The following is an 8920-nucleotide window of genomic DNA, read 5'->3' on the forward strand; positions in this document are numbered from 1 at the left end:
TCACTGATTCGATGGACATGAGTCTGAGTGAACTCCAGGAGTTGGTGATGGACAGGGAGGCCTGGCGTGGTTCGATTCATGGGGTCCCAAAGAGTCGGACATGACTGAGTGACTGTTCTGAAATGATCTGATCTGATACACCCATAAGCAAAATCAAAACAATCCAACAAAAATAAAGTACAGTTGATTGACCCGGTGAACAAAGGAAACCAAAAATTATATCTACCAGTTAAGAGCAAAACTAACTAAAGCACAAACTGGAAAAGAAAACTAAAGCAAGTGGGGAATAAAGAAATGAAAATGAAACTAAAGCCAAGTGGGGAATAAAGAAATGAAAATGAAACTAACAAATGTGTTGAGAGGAAAGGAAAGAAATAAAAGAAAGAACAGATAGGCAAAGTTAGAGGTAGATGAAGAAGATTTATATACAGTAAAGATTAACTGCAAGGGGACAACAACAGTAGGAAAAGCAAACAAAGGAATGAATGTAGAAAAAAACTATAGGTTTAAAAAATTAAAATTAAAAAAAAGAGATTATATATTTAAAAAAAAGGAGAACTCCACAGAACTGCAAAAGCCCAATGTAGAGGCAGAGGTTTATAACAAAAGTAAAAAAAAAAAAAAATGTGACTGAGAAAGAAAAAAAAAAAAGCTCAAAAGCTTAATTAGATTTCATAGTGCCAATAAAATTGACAAGTACAACACAAGGGGGGAAAAAAGAAAAAATCCAAAAGAATCTACATAACAAGTCAAAACATAAGAAAAAGAAATGTTTTTCTTGAGTCACTGCTGTCAGAGTCCTTTCCCTCCCTGGGACTCACAGTCTACCTCGCCTCCCTAGGATGCCCTGCAACACTGTGCTGGTCTCTGGACCTGCTGTGGGGGCAGCTCAGACTCTAATCTGGTCCCACACCTGTGTGTTCTTGCTTCCAATGTCCATAGCTATCAGAACTAGTGTGTTTTCTTCTGTGGGAGCTCTCAATGTCTTTTTATATATTCCATAGACACAGACTCTGCCTAGTTGATTGTGTGGATTTAATCTGGAGCTTGTACAGCTGGTGGGAAGTTTGGGGTCTTCTTCCTTAGCCACACTGCCCCTGGGTTTCATGTAGTTTTATTTCCACCTCTGCATGTGGGTCTCCCCTTGGGGTTTGCTTCTGAGGCTGTCCTGGAAGACTTGGGTTTGCCCCTGTGAGGGCCAGGTGCAGAGGTGGTGCAGCTGCTTGGGTCACGGGGGTTCTGGCAGCACCAGGTAATCAGGGGATTTGGCAGCTAGGGTAGTAGGGAATAAAGTGCTCTAGAAGGGTATGGTAACCTGTATTGGCCAATACATTCCAGTATTCTTGCCTGGAGAACCCCCCTGACAGAGAAGCCTGGCAGGCCACAGTCCACAGGGTGGCAAAGAGTTGGACACGACTGAAGCGACCCTGCATGCATAGACACAAGACTTTTTGCCTGTGGCAGCTCTGCCCCAGGGAGGGTTGAGTGTGAAGGTGGCACAGCTGCCTGGGTCGCAGGGACCCTGGCGGCGCCAAGTGTGCAGGGACATGGACTGCCTCTGCTGCAGGAGTTACGGCCATATCAGAATCTTTTTTCGAGCCTCCTGTAGCTGGCGATTAGAAGGCCTTTTTAGCCAGTCTTCCTCTGTAGCTTCACCAGTTCAGACACTTAGAGGGCTCCCTTGCCTGGGGTCCTTCTCTGTTGTTCTTCATGTCAGGCACATAGAGAGGCCCCCTGACTCGGGTCCTACTCTATAGATTGGTGCCTCAGGCACTTAAAGAGGCACCGTGGGTGGGGTCCTACTCTATAGTTCAGTGCCTCAGGCATTTGATGGGCCAGCCTCTTTATTGTTCAGCTCCCAATGCTGGCATGTGGGGAGAGATAGGCTATGGTGATGGCTCCTCCCCTTACGTGTGACTCAGCAGTATTGCCTTGCTTCCATGGCTGCCTGGCTTTCCTCCACAGGCATTTCCCACCACAATCTCCTCCCTCACACCCCCTCGATCTGTCTCTCCAGTCAACAGCAGCCCTCACCCTGGGATTGCTCTACAATCCCTAAACTCCAGTTCCCAGCCACTGCACCTTCCAGGGGACCTGTGTCCCTGTCCGGGGTATGTATGGCTGTGGCAAGAACTGTCTGATTCTCATTCCATTTAGGCTGCCACAGATCAGCTGCTTCACTCTCAGCCTTAAATGTTTCTCCTCTGACCCAGACAATTGCTCCAATGTGGGAATCAGACCCCTGCTTCAGTTCCCCCACCCGCTGAGGGCAGGTCCAGTCCTATTAACACTCCTGTTTTTCCCCTAGTTCCTTTATCCTACCGAGTTCTGCGTGGTTCTATATATTCTTTTCCACCAGTCAGTACTCCTGTCTGCTCTCAGCTTGTGTTCTGCATGCACTTCTGTGTCTGAAGGTGTGTTCCTGATGTATCTGTGGAGAGAGATGTACTCCACATCCACCTACTCCTCCACCATCTTGTTATCCTCAAACAATTTTTAAACATGGTATTTAACTATATCTCTTCAGTCAGAGGGAGGAGGGAAGAGATGGGAAGAAATGGCAAAAAAAAAAACAAAAAAACACTGAATTTTTTTGTAGGCAGTTTTATAGTAGTACAGATGAAACAACTCTGAAATTATCTTCGGTATATTGTTGGGTTGAGGAAATTAAATAAATGCTTTGAATGTTTTCATGTTGTTAAGAATCAGGATTCTCACTATGGAAGAAAGGAGATACAAACATAGGATGAGGCAGGGCAAGGAAAACTCTATGGAGATGAACTGGATTTCAAGGTATCTGTAAGAATAGTGATTTCTGGTATCTTCATAGGTAGATGATTAGATTATATAATACATTATACATAAATATTATATAGATCACGTATGTATAGTAGATTATATATGCATATATGTACACTGTGTGTGCGCACACACACATTTCTTAACTCTGGTGAAAGGGCCTACAGGCAAAGATAAATACTCCAGGAGCAATGAGCACATTGAAATCTACATTTTAACTTCTAATTGCATTTTCCACTAAAATGACCAAGTTTCCTCAGAGAAATGGATGATTCAATGGTGGGACAGGTTTTGCAAAGTGATCCCAGAACATATTAAGCCACAAAGTAAGAAAATGTTAAAAATAACTGACTAGGGCATGTTAAAAGGACAGTGGAGCTAAGGAACTCTGATGAACAGCAACAGGAACTCCCACTGGGCCAAATCTGGTATAATATGGGTACTCAAATTCAGTATAGAGAGATAAAAAGTTTAAATTAAAAATAGGAATTTATGAGGTCACTTTGATAATGAATGGCTTGGGCAGGTAGATGAAGGAATGAATGAATGAATGAGGGAGAACTTTTCTGACTGATAAAGGTGGAGAGAAAATTGGAGTAGGAGAATAAAAATAATTCAACTGTAAGAATAAGGATTGTAAGAGGGAAAGAGCAAATATATGGTGGGTAAACTGAACAGTACCTTGACCAAATGATCAAAATCAATATAGCAATGAGGGGCAGATACGCCATGAGTGCCATCCCAAAGTGATGTTCTCAAGACAGGACATCATTTCTGTCTCCAACTTGTGATGCTTAACTCAAATCTAATCATAAGGAAACATCAGAATAATCACAATGAGAGGGATATTCCCTTTTTAAAAAACATGTCTGCATATTAAAAATATCAAAGTCATGAAAAAGTGAGAAAAGCTAAGAAGTTATTCCAGGTTTAAGGAAACTAAAGATACATGACAATGAAAGATAACACACAGGCCTGAACTAGAGAAAAAAAAAAATGTTATAAAGAATCTTATTTGATCTACTGACAAAATTGGGAGTATGATGGCATAAAGTATTGTGTCAATGGTAAATTTCCTGAAAGTGAAGATCACACCATATAAGAGATCATTTTTCTTAGGAAATACAAAAAGTAGTATTTATGAGTACAGATATATGATTTGTGCAACTCAGTCTCAGATGGTTCAGAAAAAAAAATATGTATCTATCTATATTAACAGATATACAAATAGATATAATGCCACAGATTAGATAGATGGATTAGATTGGATTATGTTAAGTGACTAAAGAAGTAAACAGCACAAAATGTTGGGAATCTGGGTAAAGGGTATATGGAATTTTTGGGTACCCTCATTAAAATTTTCTTTACATCAGAAATTATTTCCAAGCAAAAAATTCTTATTTAAATTGGGAAAACAAGGAACATAGACACCATGTATAAGGGGTCGAACTGTGTCCCACCTAAAAGACATATTCAAGTTCTAAACTCTGGTATCTGTGAATGTGACCTTATTTAGTTAGAAAAAAGATCTTTGCAAAGTAATGAGTTAAAGGTTTTGAGACGATATCACATTGGATTAGAGTGGGCCCTAAATCTCACGCCTTATATACTTATTAAGGAAAGGAGAGAACACAAAGACAAATATGATGGTCATGAGAAAACAGAAACAGATGAATGTGATACAGATAAAAGTTAAAACTGCCAATGATTTCTGGGTGCCACCAGAAGCTAGGAAGAGGCAAGGAAGAATTCTCTCCTGGAAATGTCAGAGGGAGCATGACTCTTCTGACACTCTGAATTCAGATTTCTGGCCTCCAGAACTGTAAGTGAATAAACTTCTGTTGTTTTGAGATACCATATTTGCAGTAATTTGTTACAGCAACCTTAGGAAATTTATAGATCATGAAAAACATAATAAGTGCTATAGAAGATAAATATCAGAAAGAAAAAAGTCAAGAAAATAATAGAAAATAAATATATAAATCAGGCACAAGAGACTCAATACTTGCATAAATGGAATCTCCAAAGAACAATCAAACAGAATAAATAAATTATAATTCAAAACAGAAAATTATTGAATCTACATTTTGAAACAACACATCATACTGCAAAAAATCTGATACAGAATAGTCAACATGATATTTACCTTGGGAAGTTTACTAGATTTTGGTGATAAAGGCTCAGCAACCAGACAAAAACTTACAATGGAAAGAAAAAGAGCATCAGACTTTTGGCCTGAAACTACTTAAAGAAACCAAGATATGGCTGTAGAACCTTCAGCAGTGAGCATTCGATTTTTAATCCATGAAAATCTAAAATGAAAACAAACATTGAGATAAGGGATACATGGTAGGATATTCTATTTATGAATGATATAAATTAAAAGAGAGATAAAAGATAGAAAAATAAAAAATGCTCTATGACTCATCCATTTGTACAAGTGAGAACCCAAGGATAAAGGTGAAAATCAAATATAAGTAAAGCATATTAAGTAATACAATGCAAAACAATGAGGGAAGATAACATTATTGGCTAAAATTGAGTTGTGGAAGAAAGGGAAGGAAGAGGAAGAAGATACAACATCTTGAGTTGATATGTTATATGAATTCTAATAGTAAAATTAGTTTTGTTTGTTTTGCCTAACTGCACGCCTTGAGGGATCTTGGTTCCTTCACCAGGAATCGAATTCATGCTGTCTGCAGTGAAAGCACTGAGCCCTAACCACTGAACTGCCAGAAAATCCCCCAAATGACTTTTCTTTAAAAGTAGTTTTCACCATGATTTTCTCATAAATCCTAAAAATATGATTTCAAGAGGAAATCTGTGGCTATTTTTGTGGTTTACATGAAGCACTTTAAATTCTTTAAAGTTTTTTATTATCAAAAACTTTTATCAATGCCTGTCATATCAAACATTTTGATAAGTACAGTAATATACTAATAAACTTTATTTCTCTCATTTTTTATGGATAAGGATCAAGAGTTCGGGAAGAGATGAGAAGAATGTATGGCTGAATGAAAACTGGCAGAGGACAAAAATCATTCAAAATAACTAGGAGAGTAGAGTTCTTGCCTTAACTGTAGGAACCAGGCTGAGAAACAGCACAGGGAAAGAGAAAGTAATAGAAAAGTGAGGGAGGTAGGATTCCTCATAGCAATAACACATAAATCACCATCCTAGTCCGGCATCCTTTTTTCTTCTCTTTTATTTCTGCTTACCAGAATTGGTATACACAGGTTACTGTTTATGATGAGAAATACTAGTGTTTTCTATTTTCTAAATTTAGTTATGCTGTTAATATTGTGCTCTCACAATAATAGGTGTTCTAAAAATTTAATGGCTTCTTCTAAGCCTAGATTTCCACATTTTCAATGAATTGGTTAGTTTTTTTAAAAAGCCAAAATAATGGACAAATGAAGTTTGTCTTTGGGAGCAATGAGTTTGGCTCACAACTGAAAAAAAAAAAAAAAAAAGCCTCCAGTTCCAGAAATGATCTGGCATCAAGTGCAATTTTTTTTTTTTTTTTTTTTTGCTGCACTTGATCTTACACTTTAAATTTTGTTTACCATATATTTTGCAAGTTATATGGATTATGTGGGCTTCCTTGTGGCTCAGACAGTAAAGAATCCACCTGCAATGCGGGAGACCTGGATTCGATCCCTGGATTGGGAAGATCCCCTAGAGAAGGGCATGGCAATCCACTCCAGTATTCTTGCCTGGAGAATCCCATGGACATAGGAGCCTGGCGGGCTACAGTCCATGGGGTCACAATGAGTTGAACACAATTGAGTGACTAAGCATACATATGGATTATGTGGATATACACCTCTTCCGGATGGGGTGGAGGGATCCACTCCAATGTTCTTCTCAGTGTTAATAATACTTGTATGTAGTAGAACTGCAAAACTTAAAAAAAATTTTTTTTTCTTTTTATATTTTATGTATTACAGCTTGAAACTTATAATTATCATAGTTCCCTTATTTTAACCTTTAATTAACCCTTAATTTAACTATACAATTACCATTGATCTTCTTAGCAACCTTATAAAGAAAGTATCATTTCTGGTGTTTAATGTAGGAAAAACAGCTATTTTATTAATATACAGCATTTGTTCTTGTTTTTATCAAAATTACCCAGAGAAGTACTAGATTCCTTTGCTCCTTCTAAGGCAAATTTGAAGTTTATATAATAAAATTTTTAATGAATGACTCACATTAAACAGTATCAACTATAGGTTAACTATGATAGATCTTTAGTACCTATTAATATATCTGCCAATCATTCCTCATCCCACATCATCCCATATAGATTTTTAATGGTAATTTGGAAAATTCCTAAAAAATCACATTACTTTAAGGAAAAAAACTAGGATATAAAATTCAATATTTCAGAACTGTAATACAAGCCATGTATGTAAGTGTATATAGTTCCAAGAACAGACAAATGTAACAAATGCATTTATTTGTAAACTCTGGACAACTACATACTAAACTGTAAAACCCAAAAAATAAATGCCATAGGCAGTAATTAGTGCAAGAAGTTGAAGAATAAGTCAGTGTACATAGAAGGATATACTGAATTCATAGTCATTTTAAAATATTATATTAGAATCACAAGTATGTATGATCTATACATGAAAAATATTTATTGTTAAGATAAGTTGTAAAGATTATATTTATGAAAATAAGTAGGCTATCAAATTCATTCATAGATGAGTGTATTTCTTTCTCTGTTTACATTAAATATCATTTAGGATTCTGAACAAAATAAGACTTCAAATAATGTCAGATACTACTTGTTGAATTTCCATCCTAGCTTTTACTCCTTTCTGACATAACCCCAATTTTAGTAGCAAAGTAGGCAGAACAGTGGACTCAGCTGCGGGAGATGAATCACAATTAATCTAATCAAATTTTCCTTTGAGTAATAGGTTTAGTGGGGGGCAGATGACCTAGTTCTAGCCAATAAGTCTTGATAGGATGTCTATGAGGTCAGCTTCTGGATAAGGTTTTCTTCCTTGATTTAAAGAAAAAACATGTCAGGAGAAACTTGCCTTATTCCTAATTTTGGATGAAGTTATGTGAGACTCTGAGGCCATCTTTGGGAACTAGGGAACAATAAACCCCAAGCCTCTGATGCCAGATGACTGGAAAGATGAAGCGTGTGAAACCCTGAGGACACAGTGACCTACAGTTAGCCAACCCTAGAACTACTTTCCTGTCATGGGAGATGATAAATATCTATTATTAAGTCACTCTTTATTGAGCATCCTGTCACTTGAAGTCAAAATATATCCTACTTGACATGGGTACAAAAAGCAGGTATTATCTGGTAGCTCGTCAGTACATCTGTGGAGAGGCCTGAATAACCCAAGAGTTGAATGGAGCGCTAGATTCAGAATTCAGGGAGACGTGCCAAGAAGGGTTACAGAAGTGATCTGTGTATATTCACTTCAAGGACCAACATTCATCGACAATCATCCCTTTACAAATACAGAAGAATTCTAGCTCACAATGTTGTATAAACAATAAAAAATTCCAAACTAACTAAATCATAGGTCTAAGTGGTGTGAAATGCCTTTCTGAATGTTTCATATTTCTGAGACCTTTGATCAAGCAAATATTTCTACACTATTCCATAAGCCTTGTCAACTACCAATAGTATGGAACTGTAAAAATATAGAAACACTATGTAAAGTGAAAATAGCACTAGATTTGAAAGTAAAAGTCATAGTAGTGAGTTCTGACTCTACTAATTATTCAGTCTGTGACCTAGTAATTTTCTCATCTGCAATGTTGAGATGTGCGCTGTGTGCTTAGTCACTCAGTTGTGTCCAACTCTTGCAACCCCATAGACCGTAGCCAGCCAGGCTCCTCCATCCATGGGATTCTTCAGGCAAGAATACTGGAGTGGGTTGCCATTTCCTTCTCCAGGGGATCTTCCCCACCCAGGAATCGAACCTGGGTCTCTTGCATTGCAGACAGACTCCTTCGCGACTGAGCTATGAGGGAAGCCCTAAAGTTGAGATAATATTTTTATTACAAAGTTATCAGAGCCTTATATGTGACAGTGTAGAAAATGTGAAGGCTGATGTTTGTAAAATGAATTAACAATTCCTTT

The sequence above is a fragment of the Bison bison genome, unplaced genomic scaffold, assembly GCF_000754665.1.
Source record: "Bison bison bison isolate TAMUID 2011002044 unplaced genomic scaffold, Bison_UMD1.0 scf7180017864262, whole genome shotgun sequence".
Lineage (NCBI taxonomy): Eukaryota > Metazoa > Chordata > Mammalia > Artiodactyla > Bovidae > Bison > Bison bison.